The 21,040-nt window shown below is 47.7% G+C and overlaps 1 protein-coding gene and 1 pseudogene across 1 annotated transcript in view; one reads left to right on the top strand and one right to left on the bottom strand.

The window, feature by feature from the left end:
- Nucleotides 1-1,007, bottom strand: part of LOC122939170 — a 252,955-nt pseudogene extending 251,948 nt beyond the window's left edge.
- LOC122939172 (gastrula zinc finger protein XlCGF26.1-like) overlaps nt 1-21,040 on the top strand; it is a 1,061,774-nt gene that overhangs the window by 399,147 nt on the left and 641,587 nt on the right. The window lies entirely within an intron of this gene.

Raw genomic sequence — 21,040 nt, 5'->3', positions numbered from 1 at the left:
GTCAACTGCCCCAATACACTGCACTACTGAAGCGTCAACTGCCCCAATACACTGCACTACTGAAGCGTCAACTGCCCCAATACACTGCACTACTGAAGCGTCAACTGCCCCAATACACTGCACTACTGAAGCGTCAACTGCCCCAATACACTGCACTACTGAAGCGTCAACTGCCCCAATACACTGCACTACTGAAGCGTCAACTGCCCCAATACACTGCACTACTGAAGCGTCAACTGCCCCAATGCACTGGACTACTGAAGCATCAACTGCTACAATACACTGCACTACTGAAGCATCAACTGCAACAATACACTGCACTACTGAAGCATCAGCTGCGACAGACATCATACACTGCACTACTGAAGCACCAGCTGTGACAGACATCACACACTGCACTACTGTAGCACCAGCTGTGACAGACATCACACACTGCACTACTGAAGCACCAGCTGTGACAGACATCACACACTGCACTACTGAAGCACCAGCTGTGACAGACATCACACACTGCACTACTGAAGCACCAGCTGTGACAGACATCATACACTGCACTACTGAAGCTCCAGCTGTGACAGACATCACACACTGCACTACTGAAGCACCAGCTGTGACAGACATCACACACTGCACTACTGAAGCACAAGCTGTGACAGACATCACACACTTCACTACTGAAGCACCAGCTGTGACAGACATCACACACTGCACTACTGAAGCATCAGCTGTGACAGATACCACACACTGCACTACTGAAGCACCAGCTGTGACAGACATCATACACTGCACTACTGAAGCACCAGCTGCGACAGACATCACACACTGCACTACTGCCTGCGGCTCCCGGCTCCCCGGTACCTGCTCCTCATGCCGGGGCTCTCCCTCCCGCTGTCCGGACATCAGAGCCTCTTTACAGGACGTTTCCAGCAGAACTTCCTCTTTCCCTCAGGTTCCTGGAGTTTTCCTCTCCCAGCATGCTTTGCGGTGTGACGTCACAGGGCTGGCCCCGCCCGGAACACTGGTCAGTCAGCACTAGCCCCGCCCCCTACACCTCCGGCGGCCATGTTAGTACACCCAGACATGGCTCCTGCTCCTCTCCTCACGTCACGTCACTGAGGGCCACAGGCGCTTCCCTCACCATCTCCAGAGCCCCAAACACTGGGAGCAGCCAGCACAGCCGTATCTAAGCCTCTCATGTGAGATACTGTCTGCTGAGCTGTGTATCTAATCCTACCCTGTGTGATACTGTCTGCTGAGCTGTGTATCTAATCCTGTCCTGTGTGATACTGTCTGCTGAGCTGTGTATCTAATCCTATCCTGTGTGATACTGCCTGCTGAGCTGTGTATCTAATCCTATCCTGTGTGATACCGTCTGCTGAGCTGTGTATCTAATCCTATCCTGTGTGATACTCCCTGCTGAGCTGTGTATCTAATCCTATCCTGTGTGATACTGTCTGCTGAGCTGTGTATCTAATCCTGTCCTGTGTGATACTGTCTGCTGAGCTGTGTATCTAATCCTATCCTGTGTGATACTGTCTGCTGAGCCTGTGTATCTAATCCTATCCTGTGTGATACTGTCTGCTGAGCTGTGTATCTAATCCATCCTGTGTGATACTCCCTGCTGCGCTGTGTATCTAACCTATCCCGTGTGATACTGTCTGCTGAGCTGTGTATCTAATCCTATCCTGTGTGATACGTCCTGCTGTGCTGTGTATCTAATCCTATCCCGTGTGATACTGTCTGCTGAGCTGTGTATCTAATTCCTATCCCGTGTGATACTGTCTGCTGAGCTGTGTATCTAATCCTATCCCGTGTGATACTGTCTGCTGAGCTGTGTATCTAATCCTATCCCGTGTGATACTGTCTGCTGAGCTGTGTATCTAATCCTATCCGTGTGATACTGTCTGCTGAGCTGTGTATCTAATCCTATCCCTGTGTGATACTGTCTGCTGAGCTGTGTATCTAATCCCTCTCCGTGTGATACTGTCTGCTGAGCTGTGTATCTAATCCTATCCTGTGTGATACTGCTGCTGAGCTGTGTATCTAATCCTATCCTGTGTGATACTGTCTGCTGAGCTGTGTATCTAATCCCATCCTGTGTGATACTGTCCTGCTGAAGCTGTGTAATCTAATCCTATCCTGTGTGATACTGTCCTGCTGAGCTGTGTATCTAATCCTATCCTGTGTGATACTGTCTGCTGAGCTGTGTATCTAATCCTATCCTGTGTGATACTGTCCTGCTGAGCTGTGTATCTAATGCTCAGTCTGTGTGATACTGTCTGCTGAGCTGTGTATCTAATCCTATCCTGTGTGATACGTCTGCTGAGCTGTGTATCTAATCCTATCCTGTGTGATACATGTCTGCTGAGCTGTGTATCTAATCCTCTCCTGTGTGATACTGTCTGCTGAGCTGTGTATCTAATCCTATCCTCTGTGATACTGCCTGCTGAGCTGTGTATCTAATCCTAGTCCTGTGTGATACTGTCTGCTAAGCTGTGTATCTAATCCTATCCTGTGTGATACTGTCTGCTGAGCTGTGTATCTAATCCTATCCTGTGTGATACTGTCTGCTGAGCTGTGTATCTAATCCTATCCGTTGTGGATACTGCCTGCTGAGCTGTGTATCTAATCCTATCCTGTGTGATACTGCCTGCTGAGCTTGTATCTAATCCTCTCCTGTGTGATACAGCCTGCTGAGCTGTGTATCTAATCCTATCCTGTGTGATACTGTCTGCTGAGCTGTGTATCTAATCCTATCCTGTGTGATACTGTCCTGCTGAGCTGTGTATCTAATCCTAGTCCTGTGTGATACTGTCTGCTGAGCTGTGTATCTAATCCTCTCCTGTGTGATACTAGCTGCTGAGCTGTGTATCTAATCCTATCCTGTGTGATACTGTCTGCTGAGCTGTGTATCTAATCCTATCCTGTGTGATACGTCTGCTGAGCTGTGTATCTAATCCTATCCTGTGTGATACTGTCTGCTGAGCTTGTGTATCTAATCCTAGTCCTGTGTGATACTGTCTGCTGAGCTGTGTATCTAATCCTATCCTGTGTGATACGTCCTGCTGAGCTGTGTATCTAATCCTATCCTGTGTGATACTAGTCCTGCTGAGCTGTGTATCTAATCCTATCCTGTGTGATACTGTCCTGCTGAGCTGTGTATCTAATCCTATCCTGTGTGATACTGTCCTGCTGAGCTGTGTATCTAATCCTATCCTGTGTGATACTGTCCTGCTGAGCTGTGTATCTAATCCTATCCTGTGTGATACTGTCTGCTGAGCTGTGTATCTAATCCTATCCTGTGTGATACTGTCTGCTGAGCTGTGTATCTAATCCTATCCTGTGTGATACTGTCTGCTGAGCTGTGTATCTAATCCTATCCTGTGTGATACTGTCCTGCTGAGCTGTGTATCTAATCCTATCCTGTGTGATACTGTCTGCTGAGCTGTGTATCTAATCCTATCCTGTGTGATACTGTCTGCTGAGCTGTGTATCTAAATCCTATCCTTGTGATACTGTCTGCTGAGCTGTGTATCTAATCCTATCCTGTGTGATACTGTCTGCTGAGCTGTGTATCTAATCCTATCCTGTGTGATACTGTCTGCTGAGCTGTGTATCTAATCCTCATCCTGTGTGATACTGTCTGCTGAGCTGTGTATCTAATCCTATCCTGTGTGATACTGCCTGCTGAGCTGTGTATCTAATCCTATCCTGTGTGATACTGCCTGCTGAGCTGTGTATCTAATCCTATCCTGTGTGATACTGTCTGCTGAGCTGTGTATCTAATCCTAAGTCCTGTGTGATACTGTCTGCTGAGCTGTGTATCTAATCCTATCCTGTGTGATACTGTCTGCTGAGCTGTGTATCTAATCCTATCCTGTGTGATACTGTCTGCTGAGCTGTGTATCTAATTCCTATCCTGTGTGATACTGTCTGCTGAGCTGTGTATCTAATCCTATCCTGTGTGATACTGCCTGCTGAGCTGTGTATCTAATCCTTCCTGTGTGATACTGTCTGCTGAGCTGTGTATCTAATCCTATCCTGTGTGATACTGCCTGCTGAGCTGTGTATCTAATCCTATCCTGTGTGATACTGTCTGCTGAGCTGTGTATCTAATCCTATCCTGTGTGATACTGTCTGCTGAGCTGTGTATCTAATCTATCCTGTGTGATACTGTCTGCTGAGCTGTGTATCTAATCCTATCCTAGTGTGATACTGCCTGCTGAGCTGTGTATCTAATCCTTCCTGTGTGATACTGCCTGCTGAGCTGTGGTATCTAATCCTATCCTGTGTGATACTGTCTGCTGAGCTGTGGTATCTAATCCTAGTCCTGTGTGATACTGTCTGCTGAGCTGTGTATCTAATCCTATCCTGTGTGATACTGTCTGCTGAGCTGTGTATCTAATCCGATCCGTGTGATACTGTCGGCTGAGCTGTGTATCTAATCCTATCCGGTGATCTGGCTGAGCTGTGTATCTAATCCTATCCTGTGTGATACTGTCCTGCTGAGCTGTGTATCTAATCCTATCCTGTGTGATACTGTCTGCTGAGCTGTGTATCTAATCCTGTCATGTGTGATACTGCCTGCTGAGCTGTGTATCTAATCCTATCCTGTGTGATACTGCTGCTGAGCTGTGTATCTAATCCCTTCCTGTGTGATACTAGCTGCTGAGCTTGTATCTAATCCTATCCTGTGTGATACTGTCTGCTGAGCTGTGTATCTAATCCTATCCTGTGTGATACTGTCTGCTGAGCTGTGTATCTAATCCTATCCTGTGTGATACTGTCCTGCTGAGCTGTGTATCTAATCCTATCCTGTGTGATACAGTCCTGCTGAGCTGTGTATCTAATCCATCCTGTTGTGATACTGTCTGCTGAGCTGTGTATCTAATCCTATCCCGTGTGATACTGTCTGCTGAGCTGTGTAATCTAATCCTCATCTGTGTGATACTGTCTGCTGAGCTGTGTATCTAATCCTATCCTGTGTGATACTGTCTGCTGAGCTGTGTATCTAATCCTATCCTTGGTTGATACTGTCTGCTGAGCTGTGTATCTAATCCTATCCTGTGTGATACTGTCTGCTGAGCTCTGTATCTAATCCTATCCTGAGCTGTGTATCTAATCCTATCCTGTGTGATACTGTCTGCTGAGCTGTGTATCTAATCCTATCCTGTGTGATACTGTCTGCTGAGCTGTGTATCTAATCCTATCCTGTGTGATACTGTCTGCTGAGCTGTGTATCTAATCCTATCCTCGTGTGATACTGTCTGCTGAGCTGTGTATCTAATCCTATCCTGTGTGATACTGTCTGCTGAGCTGTGTATCTAATCTATCCTGTTGGATACTGTCTGCTGAGCTGTGTATCTAATCCTATCCTGTGTGATACTTCTGCTGAGCTGTGTATCTAATCCTCTCCTGTGTGATACTGTCTGCTGAGCTGTGTATCTAATCCTATCCTGTGTGATACTGTCTGCTGAGCTGTGTATCTAATCCTATCCTCTGTGATACTGTCCTGCTGAGCTGTGTATCTAATCCTATCCTGTGTGATACTGTCTGCTGAGCTGTGTATCTAATCCTATCCTGTGTGATACTGTCTGCTGAGCTGTGTATCTAATCCTATCCTGTGTGATACTGTCTGCTGAGCTGTGTATCTAATCCTATCCTGTGTGATACTGCCTGCTGAGCTGTGTATCTAATCCTATCCTGTGTGATACTGTCTGCTGAGCTGTGTATCTAATCCTATCCTGTGTGATACTGTCTGCTGCGCTGTGTATCTAATCCTATCCTGTGTGATACTCTGCTGAGCTGGTATCTAATCCTATCCTGTGTGATACTGTCTGCTGAGCTGTGTATCTAATCCTATCCGTGTGTGATACTGTCTGCTGAGCTGTGTATCTAATCCTATCCTGTGTGATACTGTCTGCTGAGCTGTGTATCTAATCCTATCCTGTGTGATACTGTCTGCTGAGCTGTGTATCTAATCCTATCCTGTGTGATACTGTCTGCTGAGCTGTGTATCTAATCCTATCCTGTGTGATACTGTCTGCTGAGCTGTGTATCTAATCCTATCCTGTGTGATACTGTCTGCTGAGCTGTGTATCTAATCCTATCCTGTGTGATACTGTCTGCTGAGCTGTGTATCTAATCCTATCATGTGTGATACTGTCTGCTGAGCTGTGTATCTAATCCTATCCTGTGTGATACTGTCCTGCTGAGCTGTGTATCTAATCCTATCCTGTGTGATACTGTCTGCTGAGCTGTGTATCTAATCCTATCCTGTGTGATACTGTCTGCTGAGCTGTGTATCTAATCCTATCCGTGGTGATACTGCTGCTGAGTGTATCTAATCCTATCCTGTGTGATACTGCCTGCTGAGCTGTGTATCTAATCCTATCCTGTGTGATACTGCCTGCTGAGCTGTGTATCTAATCCTATCCTGTGTGATACTGCCTGCTGAGCTGTGTATCTAATCCTATCCTGTGTGATACTGTCCTGCTGAGCTGTGTATCTAATCCTATCCTGTGTGATACTGCCTGCTGAGCTGATGTATCTAATCCTATCCTGTGTGATACTATCTGCTGAGCTGTGTATCTAATCCTATCCTGTGTGATACTGTCTGCTGAGCTGTGTATCTAATCCTGTCCTGTGTGATACTGTCCTGCTGAGCTGTGTATCTAATCCTATCCTGTGTGATACTGTCTGCTGAGCTGTGTATCTAATCCCTATCCTGTGTGATACTGTCCTGCTGAGCTGTGTATCTAATCCTATCCTGTGTGATCCTGTCTGCTGAGCTGTGTATCTAATCCTCCCTGTGTGATACTGTCTGCTGAGCTGTGTATCTAATCCTATCCTGTGTGATACTGCCTGCTGAGCTGTGTATCTAATCCTATCCTGTGTGATACTGTCTGCTGAGCTGTGTATCTAATTCCTGTGTGATACTGTCTGCTGAGCTGTGTATCTAATCCTATCCTCTGTGATACTCCCTGCTGAGCTGTGTATCTATTCCTATCCTGTGTGATACTGTCTGCTGAGCTGTGTATCTAATCCTATCCTGTGTGATACTGCCTGCTGAGCTGTGTATCTAATCCTCAGTCCTGTGCTGATACTGTCTGCTTGAGCTGTGTATCTAATTCCTATCCTGTGTGATACTGTCCTGCTGAGCTGTGTATCTAATTCCTATCCTGTGTGATACTGTCGCTGAGCTGTGTATCTAATCCTCTCCTGTGTGATACTGTCTGCTGAGCTGTTGTATCTAATCCTATCCTGTGTGATCTGTCTGCTGAGCTGTGTATCTAATCCTCAGCCTGTGTGATACTGTCTGCTGAGCTGTGTATCTAATCCTATCCTGTGTGATACTGTCTGCTGAGCTGTGTATCTAATTCCTATCCTGTGTGATACAGTCTGCTGAGCTGTGTATCTAATTCCTATCCTGTGTGATACTGTCTGCTGAGCTGTGTATCTAATCCCTATCCTGTGTGATACTGTCTGCTGAGCTGTGTATCTAATCCTATCCCTGTGTGATACTGTCTGCTGAGCTGTGTATCTAATCCTATCCTGTGTGATACTGTCTGCTGAGCTGTGTATCTAATCCTATCCTGTGTGATACTGTCTGCTGAGCTGTGTATCTAATCCTATCCTGTGTGATACTGTCTGCTGAGCTGTGTATCTAATCCTATCCTGTGTGATACTGTCTGCTGAGCTGTGTATCTAATCCTATCCTGTGTGATACTGTCTGCTGAGCTGTGTATCTAATCCTATCCTGTGTGATACTGTCTGCTGAGCTGTGTATCTAATCCTATCCCTGTGTGATACTGTCTGCTGAGCTGTGTATCTAATCCTATCCTGTGTGATACTGTCTGCTGAGCTGTGTATCTAATCCTATCCTGTGTGATACTGTCTGCTGAGCTGTGTATCTAATCCTATCCTGTGTGATACTGTCTGCTGAGCTGTGTATCTAATCCTATCCTGTGTGATACTGTCTGCTGAGCTGTGTATCTAATCCTATCCTGTGTGATACTGCCTGCTGAGCTGTGTATCTAATCCTATCCTGTGTGATACTGCTGGCTGTGTATCTAATCCTATCCTGTGTGATACTGCCTGCTGAGCTGTGTATCTAATCCTATCCTGTGTGATACTGCCTGCTGAGCTGTGTATCTAATCCTATCCTGTGTGATACTGCCTGCTGAGCTGTGTATCTAATCCTATCCTGTGTGATACTGTCCTGCTGAGCTGTGTATCTAATCCTATCCTGTGTGATACTCCCTGCTGAGCTGTAGTATCTAATCCTATCCTGTGTGATACTGCCATGCTGAGCTGATGTATCTAATCCTATCCTGTGTGATACTGCTGCCTGAGCTGTGTATCTAATCCTATCCTGTGTGATACTGTCTGCGAGCTGTGTATCTAATCCTATCCTGTGTGATACTGTCTGCTGAGCTGTGTATCTAATCCTATCCTGTGTGATACTGTCTGCTGAGCTGGTATCTAATCCTATCCTGTGTGATACTGTCTGCTGAGCTGTGTATCTAATCCTATCCTGTGTGATACTGTCTGCTGAGCTGTGTATCTAATCCTATCCGTGTGTGATACTGTCCTGCTGAGCTGTGTATCTAATCCTATCCTGTGTGATACTGCCTGCTGAGCTGTGTATCTAATCCTATCCTGTGTGATACTGCCTGCTGAGCTGTGTATCTAATCCTATCCTGTGTGATACTGCCTGCTGAGCTGTGTATCTAATCCTATCCTGTGTGATACTGTCTGCTGAGCTGTGTATCTAATCCTATCCTGTGTGATACTCCCTGCTGAGCTGAGTATCTAATCCTATCCTGTGTGATACTCCCTGCTGAGCTGAGTATCTAATCCTATCCTGTGTGATACTCCCTGCTGAGCTGAGTATCTAATCCTATCCTGTGTGATACAGTCTGCTGAGCGGTGTATCTAATCCTATCCTGTGTGATACTGTCTGCTGAGCTGTGTATCTAATCCTCAGTTGTGTGATACAGGAGGAGCTGGTCACATGGTGCAGTGTCGCTGTCACATGACCCGGGTGCGGCTGCCAAGGGCCGATCTATTCCGCGCCCTCGATCACTCGCTGCCTTCATCTATGACATTTAAATCAATACCCCGATTAATTAACCCCTTAGTGACCACCCATACGTGTTTTTACGGCGGTCACTAAGGGGCCTTGGGCTGGAGCGTCCCCTTTTTACGGTGGCACTTCAGCCCAAGTTAGCGATAAAATCACGCGCTGTAGCTCCGTGGCTGCAGCTACCGGAGGAAGGGGCAGTGATCAGAGACCGTGACACGCGCTCTCTGATCACGTGATCGCCGCCATACTCTTTATCACGGCGATCACAGAAAACGCCGGCAGCGGAGTTGCCCGCACTACACTTTCTCCCTCCTCTCATGTAAGAGGTCGGGTCCCCCAGCGCTTCAGGCCTTAAGCTGGGTCCCAATCCTCACCCCCCCCCCCTTACCCTCAAGAAAGATGGCGGCCCGGCGCATGCGCAGACTGAAAGCCGCCGCTCACAGTAAGGTCTCTCAGGAGACGAGAGAGAAGTTCAAATGATGCCCCAGCCCCCCCGACCGGGGCAATATGGCCCCCAGATATGTTTAAATAAAGTTATTAGGGCGCCCCCCACCCCTAATTAAACAATAATACTAGATGGCGCAGACCTGCGCGCTGGTTACTGTGCTGAAGATCTGCCTTCAGCACAGTCACCATCAGGGACCAATAATAATGGTCCCTGATCATGTGGTTTCCATGACAACCCATCATGGAGATCACATCCATTCTATTTACAAAACAGAGGCCGGACGGGGCCGCGCTTCTCCCTCCGCTCTGTGAGGAGCGACCGACTTCTGTCCTGGCTCTGGGATTACATACTGGGAAAACTGGCCGTCAGTAACTGGCGGTCAGTGGGTGTCCGTGATTAGGCGTCTATTAGTGACGGTCAATTATCTTAATTAGGGACCCTGTGTCCGTTTGTTACTGGCGGTCAGTGGGTGTCAGTCAGTCAGTCGGTGGGTGTCAGTCAGTGCCGTCCATTAGGGACGGTCCGTTATTTTAATTTCTTTCTGAGCTGTACAGAAAAAGCAATGGCTCAGAGATTGTTCAGTGCGGAGCAGCCTCCGAATGTCTCTGCTCTGACCACTCTGAATCTGACACCGCTTCAGAGAGCGGGGACTCCGATTCCATCCCCAGACCCCATAGCCCTATGGCGGTAGAAGGCGCCACTCCTCTCGCAGCGCACATCTTCATTTCCATGCGCTCTGTAGGAAAAAATCTGTCTTGAAATTAACACTTTGCTGTAAAAAAATAAATAAAATTTCCGCCTGCTTTGCATTAATTTCTACACAAAACGAGGGGGTCTAAATGCTCACTACACCCCTAGATGAATACCTTAGGGGGTCTAGTTTTCAAAATGGGGTCCATTATGGGGGTTTCCTATCGTTTGGGCAGCTGAACGCCCTTACCAGTGCGCAATGGGGCCGGAACCATTTTCAAGCAAATTTTGTGTTCTGAAAACACCTGGGTGCTCCTTTATGTTGGGGCCCTGCCGCTTGTCAAGACCTAAGATTAGGGCCACAATGGGGGTATTTATGAAGACAGGAGAAACGGGGCGATACATTTTGGGGTGAACATCTTCATTTTCATGTGCTCTGTAGGAAAAATATGTCTTTAACCACTTCCCGTCACACTAACGCCGATAGGCTTCAGGACGGCGGCGCTCTCAGGTCTCAGCGACGCCTATTGGCGTCATCTCGTGAGACCCGAGATTTCCTGTGAACGCGCGATCACAGGAGCGCGCAGTGTGCAAGTATAACTACAGCCTGCCGGCGGCCATCATAAGGAGCGCGCAGTGTGCCAGTATAACTGCAGCCTGCCGGCGGCGAACATAAGGAGCGCGCAGTGTGCAAGTATAACTACAGCCTGCCGGCGGCGATCACAGGAGCGCGCAGTGTGCAAGTATAACTACAGCCTGCCGGCGGCCATCATAAGGAGCGCGCAGTGTGCAAGTATAACTACAGCCTGCCGACGGCGATCACAGGAGCGCGCAGTGTGCAAGTATAACTACAGCCTGCCGGCGGCGATCATAAGGAGCGCGCAGTGTGCAAGTATAACTACAGCCTGCCGGCGGCGATCACAGGAGCGCGCAGTGTGCAAGTATAACTACAGCCTGCCGGCGGCGATCATAAGGAGCGCGCAGTGTGCAAGTATAACTACAGCCTGCCGGCGGCCATCATAAGGAGCGCGCAGTGTGCAAGTATAACTACAGCCTGCCGGCGGCGATCACAGGAGCGCGCAGTGTGCAAGTATAACTACAGCCTGCCGGCGGCGATCATTGGCTGCAGGCTGGAGATTTTTAAAATAACCAATGAAATAGATATTTTGATAACAGCGTCTGATATACCTGCTACCTGCTCCTCTGGTCCCTTTTGCTTGGATCGACCACCAGAGGACACAGGCAGCTCTGTAAGTAGCACCAAACACCACTACACCCCCCCCCCCCTGTCACTTATTAACCCCTGATCACCCCCCTGTCATTGATCACCCCCCTGTAAGGGTCCCTTATCACCGCCAGTTACTTAGCTACTTGTTAGGTAGTTAGCGCCCACCGCACCGCAGTCGCTGATTAGCGTCATCGCTGTCGCACTAGTACTATATAGTATCTGTAAGTGATCAATAGTGATCGCATCAGATCTATATCAGTACATTAGGGTCACCTTAGGCTCTACAAAGAACGCAGTGTTCGCCCGATCAGGCCTGATCTTGTGCGCACACTTGCGTTCAGTCCGCCCCACCGCAGTGACAGAAATTATTTTTTTCTGATCACTGCAAAAACACCGTAAAATCGCTGCGGCGCTATAAAGATCACTTTTGAGCTTTCTGGATCTTTATTAGCGATCGCAGCTTTACTTCGCACGCACTCCTTTCTACTAGGCAGGTTTGCTCTTTTTCCCGGGTAGTCTCAGAGGAATACCCCCTAAATTTAGTGAGCCCAAAATGTCAAAGGGGTATTCCGCTGAAGAGGCCTACAGGATTCTGGCCCTGATGGATGAAAGCGATGGGGACGCCTCACCCGCTGAATCCAGTGGTTCAGAATATGAACCTGTAGACAGCAGTGGCACTCTAACCGCTAGCGAAGATGACGAGGTAGAGGTCCCTGCTACGGTCAGGCGTACCCGATCCCATGTCAGGGTTCTGCATACCCCGCGTGATGAGCCTCATTTGCAGCAGAGTGGTGCTAGCGCTGATCTTGTTTATGGTGCGGCATACACCAGCAGCGCAGCACATCCTGGACCTTCTACCAGCACTGCCGTATTCACTGGTGAAGTGGCGAGCACCAGAAGGGCAGTTCTAGCTGGTACCGTGGCACGTGCAGTAACTCCCCCGTCGCAGCCACCACGTTCACAGGCCCGTAGAGCCCTTAGTCTCCCAGAGGTGCTGGCAAACCCTAATTGGCACTCCCCTGCTTCTGCCGCACCCGTATTGCCCCCTTTCACCGCCCAGTCTGGAGTTCGCGTGGAGACGGCTCATTTAGGATCGGCCCTTGAGTTTTTTGAGCTGTTCTTCTCCGCAGATCTCTATGACCTAGTTGTGGCAGAAACCAACCGCTACGCCACACAGCATATACAGACGTGGACAAAATTGTTGGTACCCTTTGGTCAATGAAAGAAAAAGTCACAATGGTCACAGAAATAACTTTAATCTGACAAAAGTAATAATAAATTAAAATTCTATAAATGTTAACCAATGAAAGTCAGACATTGTTTTTCAACCATGCTTCAACAGAATTATGTAAAAAAATAAACTCATGAAACAGGCATGGACAAAAATGATGGTACCCCTAACTTAATATTTTGTTGCGCAACCTTTTGAGGCAATCACTGCAATCAAACGCTTCCTGTAACTGTCAATGAGACATCTGCACCTCTCAGCAGGTATTTTGGCCCACTCCTCATGAGCAAACTGCTCCAGTTGTGTCCGGTTTGAAGGGTGCCTTTTCCAGACTGCATGTTTCAGCTCCTTCCAAAGATGCTCAATAGGATTGAGGTCAGGGCTCATAGAAGGCCACTTTAGAATAGTCCAATTTTTTCCTCTTAGCCATTCTTGGGTGTTTTTAGCGGTGTGTTTTGGGTCATTGTCCTGTTGCAAGACCCATGACCTGCGACTGAGACCAAGCTTTCTGACACTGGCTAGTACATTTCTCTCTAGAATTCCTTGATAGTCTTGAGATTTCATTGTACCCTGCACAGATTCAAGACACCCTGTGCCAGACGCAGCAAAGCAGCCCCAGAACATAACAGAGCCTCCTCCATGTTTCACAGTAGGGACAGTGTTCTTTTCTTGATATGCTTCATTTTTTCGTCTGTGAACATACAGCTGATGTGCCTTGGCAAAAACTTCGATTTTTGTCTCATCTGTCCACAGGACATTCTCCCAGAAGCTTTGTGGCTTGTCAACATGTAGTTTGGCATATTCCAGTCTTGCTTTTTTATGATTCGTTTTCAACAATGGTGTCCTCCTTGGTCGTCTCCCATGTAGTCCACTTTGGCTCAAACAACGACGGATGGTGCGATCTGACACTGATGTTCCTTGAGCATGAAGTTCACCTTGAATCTCTTTAGAAGTCTTTCTAGGCTCTTTTGTTACCATTCGGATTATCCGTCTCTTAGATTTGTCATCAATTTTCCTCCTGCGGCCACGTCCAGGGAGGTTGGCTACAGTCCCATGGATCTTAAACTTATGAATAATATGTGCAACTGTACTCACAGGAACATCTAGTTGCTTGGAGATGGTCTTATAGCCTTTACCTTTAACATGCTTGTCTATAATTTTCTTTCTGATCTCTTGAGACAGCTCTTTCCTTTGCTTCCTCTGGTCCATGTCGAGTGTGGTACACACCATATCACCAAACAACACAGTGATTACCTGGAGCCATATATATATAGGCCCAATGGCTGATTACAAGGTTGTAGACACCTGTGATGCTAATTAGTGGACACACCTTGAATTAACATGTCCCTTTGGTCACATTATGTTCTGTGTTTTCTAGGGGTACCATCATTTTTGTCCATGCCTGTTTCATGAGTTTATTTTTTTACATAATTCTGTTGAAGCATGGTTGAAAAACAATGTCTGACTTTCATTGGTTAACATTTATAGAATTTTAATTTATTATTACTTTTGTCAGATTAAAGTTATTTCTGTGACCATTGTGACTTTTTCTTTCATTGACCAAAGGGTACCAACAATTTTGTCCACGTCTGTAACTAGGGATGAGCGAACCCGAACTGTATAGTTCGGGTTTGTACTGAATTTTGGGGTGTTCGTGACACGGACCCGAACCCGAACATTTACGTAAAAATTCAGGTTCGGGTTTGGTGTTTGGCGCATTTTGAAAGCCTGGAAAGCAGCCAATCAACAAGCGTCATACTACTTGCCGCAAGAGGCCGTGGCTGTGATTGGCCAGTGCACCATGTGACCCAGCCTCTATATAAGCTGGAGTCACATAGCGCCGCCCGTCACTCTGCTCTGATCAGTGTAGGGAGAGGTTGCAGCTGCTGTTAGGGAGAGATTAGGCAGTGATTAACTCCTCAAAAACACTTACCCTGGGTTCACACCTGAGCGTTCGCGATGGAGCGCTCTGTATGCGCGATTGTACCGGCGTTTACAATCGCGCATACAGAGACAAGCGAACGCCCATTGTCGCGCGTTCCCGAAAGTCTATGTACGGGAGCGCGCGACAAAACGCCCCAAAGAAGCTCAAGAACTTTTTTGAGCTTCGGGCGTTTTACAGCGCGATCGTACGCGCTGTAAAACGCCCAGGTGAGAACCATTCCCATAGGGAAGCATTGGTTTCTCCTTGTTGTGCGTTTTACAGCGCGTAGGAACGCGCTGTAAAACGCTCAGGTGTGAACTTAGGGTTAATGAAGTGATCGATCTACAGCTGTGAATCATTCAACTTCTGCTAGTTAATTGCTCACTGTTTTTAGGCTGCCCAGCTTTTTTCTGGGGTGATCGGCGGCCATTTTGTGTATTGTGGTGCGCCAGCACAAGCTGCCACCAAGTCCATTTAAGCATCAATAGAAGTTTTTTTTTTGTTGCTATATCCTACATCAGGGGCTTGGCTGTGCTTATTGTCACCCCAAGAAACTAAGGATAGAATTTTCTATATTTTATTGAGGGGTGAAATACAATTGCCAAAATAGCAGTCCCCTAAATCTGCTGTTCCAGCTGTGGCCAGCCAAGTGTAATACTGTCTGCTGTCTGGCAAAGGATATATATTTTTTCTGGGGTGAAATTCAATTGCCAAAATAGCAATACCCTAAATCTGTGGTTTCTGCTGTTGCCGGACAAGTGCAAATCTGTCCGCAAAAGGGTATATTACACTCAGCGTGCATCTCCAAGTCTATTTTTTTCCCGTAAAATTGTATATTACACAAAGTGTTAAATTACAATTGCTGATAGCATAAGCCTTTAAATTTGAACGCACTATTATGCTTCTCATAGTGTATTTCTGTCCGTAAAAGGGTATATTACACTCAAGGTGTAAATACAAGTGCTGATAGGGTCATCCTCAATTACTTCACACACACGGTACTGTGCATATCCCAGTCTAATTCTGTCTGTAAACCTATACCTGTCACCCAGCGCCTAAATATTAGGCCTACAATTTATATCCAGCTAAATCTGTGGTTACTGCTGTGCCTGTATTAGTGTAATACGGTACCTAAATAGATGCCAGATAGTGTTAGGTGTCTGTAAAAAAAGGCCTGAATTTGAATTCAATACATTGGGCCAAATAATATTTTTCTTATTGTGGTGAACGGTAACAATGAGGAAAACATCTAGTAAGGGACGCGGACGTGGACATGGTGGTGGTGGTGTTAGTGGACCCTCTGGTGCTGGGAGAGGACGTGGCCGTTCTGCCACAGCCACACGTCCTAGTGTACTAACTACCTCAGGTCCCAGTAACCACCAGAATTTACAGCGATATATGGTGGGGCCCAATGCCGTTCTAAGGATGTTAAGGCCTGAGCAGGTACAGGCATTAGTCAATTGGGTGGCCGACAGTGGATCCAGCACGTTCACATTATCTCCCACCCAGTCTTCTGCAGAAAGCGCACAGATGGCGCCTGAAAACCAAGCCCATCAGTCTGTCACATCACCCCCATGCATACCAGGGAAACTGTCTCAGCCTCAAGTTATGCAGCAGTCTCTTATGCTGTTTGAAGACTCCGCTGGCAGGGTTTCCCAAGGGCATCCACCCAGCCCTTCCCCAGCGGTGGAAGACATAGAATGCACTGACGCACAACCGTTTGCTGATGATGAGGACATGGGAATACCACCTCAGCATGTCTCTGATGATGACGAAACACAGGTGCCAACTGCTGCGTCTTTCTGCAGTGTGCAGACTGAACAGGAGGTCAGGGATCAAGACTGGGTGGAAGACTATGCAGGGGACGATGAGGTCCTAGACCCCACATGGAATGAAGGTCGTGCCACTGACTTTCACAGTTCGGAGGAAGAGGCAGTGGTGAGACCGAGCCAACAGCGTAGCAAAAGAGGGAGCAGTGGGCAAAAGCAGAACACCCGCCGCCAAGAGACTCCGCCTGCTACTGCCCGCCGCCATCTGGGACCGAGCACCCCAAAGGCAGCTTCAAGGAGTTCCCTGGCATGGCACTTCTTCAAACAATGTGCTGACGACAAGACCCGAGTGGTTTGCACGCTGTGCCATCAGAGCCTGAAGCGGGGCATTAACGTTCTGAACCTGAGCACAACCTGCATGACCAGGCACCTGCATGCAAAGCATGAACTGCAGTGGAGTAAACACCTTAAAACCAAGGAAGTCACTCAGGCTCCCCCTGCTACCTCTTCTGCTGCTGCCGCCTCGGCCTCTTCTGCTGCTGCCGCCTCGGCCTCTTCTGCTGCTGCCGCCTCGGCCTCTTCTGCTGCTGCCGCCTCGGCCTCTTCTGCTGCTGCCGCCTCGGCCTCTTCCTCCGCTTCGGGAGGAACGTTGGCACCTGCCGCCCAGCAAACAAAGGATGTACCACCAACACCACCACCTCTGTCACCAAGCATCTCCACCATGTCACACGGCAGCGTTCAGCTGTCCATCTCACAAACATTTGAGAGAAAGTGTAAATTGCCACCTAGCCACCCTCGATCCCTGGCCCTGAATGCCAGCATTTCTAAACTACTGGCCTATGAAATGCTGTCACTTAGGCTGGTGGACACAGACAGCTTCAAACAGCTCATGTCGCTTGCTGTCCCACAGTATTGTAGTGGCAGCTGGGCCCCAGGCGGAGAGCTCTTTGGTGCACGTCCTTCCGCCGCCAAGGATCGCAGGGCAACATTTTTTGCCTCCTGTAGCCTCCTCCTCCTACTCGGCTTCCTCCTCCTCTTCTTCCACCTGCTTATCCAGTCAGCCACACACCTTCACCACCAAATTCAGCACAGCCAGGGGTAAACGTCAGCAGGCCGTTATAAAACTCATATGTTTAGGGGACAGGCCCCACACCGCACAGGAGTTGTGGCGGGGTATTGAACAACAGACCGACGCGTGGTTGCTGCCGGTGAGCCTCAAGCCCGGCCTGGTGGTGTGCGATAATGGGCGAAATCTCGTTGCAGCTCTGGGACTAGCCGGTTTGACGCACATCCCTTGCCTGGCGCATGTGCTGAATTTGGTGGTGCAGAAGTTCATTCACAACTACCCCGACATGTCAGAGCTGCTGCATAAAGTGCGGGCCGTCTGTGCGCGCTTCCGGCGTTCACATCCTGCCGCTGCTCGCCTGTCTGTGCTACAGCGTAACTTCAGCCTTCCCGCTCACCGCCTCATATGCGACGTGCCCACCAGGTGGAACTCCACCTTGCACATGCTGGACAGACTGTGCGAGCAGCAGCAGGCCATAGTGGAGTTTCAGCTGCAGCACGCACGGGTCAGTCGCTCTGCGGAACAGCACCACTTCACCACCAATGACTGGGCCTCCATGCGAGACCTGTGTGCCCTGTTGCGCTGTTTCGAGTACTCCACCAACATGGCCAGTGGCGATGACGCCGTTATCAGCGTTACAATACCACTTCTATGTCTCCTTGAGAAAACACTTAGGGCGATGATGGAAGAGGAGGTGGCCCAGGAGGAGGAGGAAGAGGGGTAATTTTTAGCACTTTCAGGCCAGTCTCTTCGAAGTGACTCAGAGGGAGGTTTTTTGCAACAGCAGAGGCCAGGTACAAATGTGGCCAGCCAGGGCCCACTACTGGAGGACGAGGATGAAGATGAAGCATGTTCACAGCGGGGTGGCACCCAACGCAGCTCGGGCCCATCACTGGTGCGTGGCTGGGCGGAAACGGAGGACGATGACGATACGTCTCCCACAGAGGACAGCTTGTCCTTACCTCTGGGCAGCCTGGCACACATGAGCGACTACATGCTGCAGTGCCTGCGCAACGACAGCAGAGTTGCCCATATTTTAACGTGTGCGGACTACTGGGTTGCCACCCTGCTGGATCCCCGATACAAAGACAATGTGCCCACCTTACTTCCTGCACTGGAGCGTGATAGGAAGATGTACAAGTGCACATTGGTAGACGCGCTACTGAGAGCATTCCCAAATGTCACAGGGAAACAAGTGGAAGCCCAAGGCAGAGGAGGAGCAAGAGGTCGCCAAGGCAGCTGTGTCACGGCCAGCTCCTCTGAGGGCAGGGTTAGCATGGCAGAGATGTGGAAAAGTTTTGTTACCACGCCACAGCTAACTGCACCACCACCTGATACGCAACGTGTTAGCAGGAGGCAACATTTCACTAACATGGTGGAACAGTACGTGTGCACACCCCTCCACGTACTGACTGATGGTTCGGCCCCATTCAACTTCTGGGTCTCTAAATTGTCCACGTGGCCAGAGCTAGCCTTTTTTTTTGCCTTGGAGGTGCTGGCCTGCCCGGCGGCCAGCGTTTTGTCTGAACGTGTATTCAGCACGGCAGGGGGCGTCATTACAGACAAACGCAGCCGCCTGTCTACAGCCAATGTGGACAAGCTGACGTTCATAAAAATGAACCAGGCATGGATCCCACAGGACCTGTCCATCCCTTGTGCAGATTAGACATTTATAACTACCTCCCCTTAACCATATATTCATTTTTTTTTAAACATTCTCTTTTTATTATAATAATCTTCAATAAAAGCATAAAATCACATACACTTTCTGAAAATTTGGGAAAAAGACAGGACCAGTGCAACTGGTCTAAATATCAGAATATCGCAAGTCACAAGTATAACCTCTATCATAAGACAACATGTGGTCTACCAACCTAACTTATCATGCATTGTGATATTGCAAGTTTTATACACTAGATTCCCCACTTGTAGAACCGAAAATAATTCACAGACCAAAAAATTGGACATAAAACAAAATCTTAGAACAAAACTTAAAAGTCGAGTTGGTTCACTCCCTAAGCCTGGCCAGCAGTAATCTGAAAACTGTATACTAAGTAAGTAGTGTATGTTTTAAACCTATTTATCTTCCACTTGAACTGGTAGCTTAGTAATGAGACACAAGTTAAGATAGAGACCTACCCTTGCTCTCTAGTCTGTTCCCCCCCAGGGTTGATAGCTATCTCCATTCCTCAATCGCCCTTCCAGATGGAGGGATCTCAGGGTCCCTGTTCTCGTTGAGTTTCTATGTGCGACAGCCAAGGCTGCCAAGTTTTCAAAAAGCTTTGTCTGTTATGAGACTCCCAACTAGCCAATTCCTCCATTCTGCAGAGGTGATTCATTTTCTCATACCACATGGAGATACTAGGTGGGTCCGTAGTTCTCCACAACGCTGGAATTAGTAACTCGGCCGCCGTTATCATATGTGTCTGGAGATTATTTTTATGAGGAGTAAATTTGCCCTCGGGTTTCCATATCAGTACTAGGGGGGCAGTAAGTGACAAGTGTCCTGTACAGATCTTATTCATAATACTCTCCACCGAATCCCAAAACTGCCTAATTTTATGGCAGTGCCACCATATGTGGGAGATGCTACCCACTCCCTCCAAACATCTCCAGCACTCACTTGAGTTGATTAAGTGGATTTTTTGGAGGAATTCAGGTGTACGGTACCACCTGGTTAAGGTTTTGAGTTAATTCTCCTGCACTCTGACACATCTGGAGAACCCATGTGAATGTGACAGAATAAAGGATCTACTAGGGTCATCAAAATTTATCTCTAGTTCCCTTTCCCAATCTTTAAGGTAGGAAGGCGGGTTATCCCCTCTTTTTTCCAGAATCTGTCTGTATATTAAGGATAAACTTTTAGTTGGCATTTTTGGCAGTAAGACCATGGTCTCTAACCAAGATGGATCTACCCTCGGGTGATGTGTAGATAACTTAAACTTCTTACATGTGACCTCAAAGTCCCATTTTTGTATATCTGAACCTACTCTCGGTGGATCACCTCTGAGTGATTCGTAGATATCAGAGGAGAGGGGCAATTTTAGAAGATCTCCCATTCTGAGCTCTGATACAGAATCCCATACTGGGTTGGTCTCTATAACTCTATCTGAAAGGACATAAGGCAGTGTGTTAAGAGGGGTAATAGGGGATAGACATCCTTTGCTAAGGTTTAACGCTGGAGACCTCTGACATTCTTTAATAGTACTTTTAGTTATAACACTTATAAGTTCCAGAGAGCTTAAAGTTGGAGGTTTGTGCCATGGCAAGTGCATACTTTTTTTCCCTAGTACTTCTTTTTCAAAGCGTACATGAAGGGGAGTATCTCCAGATCTAGTTAAAGTTAACCATCTCTCCAGATGAATAGCCTGGACAGAGGCAGAGATGTCTGGCAAAGAGATTCCCCCATGCCTCTTCTTCCTTATAAGTAGGGAGTAAGGTAATTAGCTTTTTTGTTACCCCATAAAAATTTCCCCATAATAGATCTCAATTTATTCAGAAATGTGGGTTAGAGAAACTCCAATGGCTTCGGACTTTTTCATGTTGATTTTAAAATTGGAAATCTCTCCAAAGGTTTTAAAGGTGTCTAATATTTGCTT

Source organism: Bufo gargarizans, chromosome 5 (assembly GCF_014858855.1).
Source record: "Bufo gargarizans isolate SCDJY-AF-19 chromosome 5, ASM1485885v1, whole genome shotgun sequence".
NCBI lineage: Eukaryota > Metazoa > Chordata > Amphibia > Anura > Bufonidae > Bufo > Bufo gargarizans.
The sequence above is the reverse complement of the archived record's forward strand: the minus strand, read 5'-3'. Positions and strand labels throughout refer to the sequence as shown.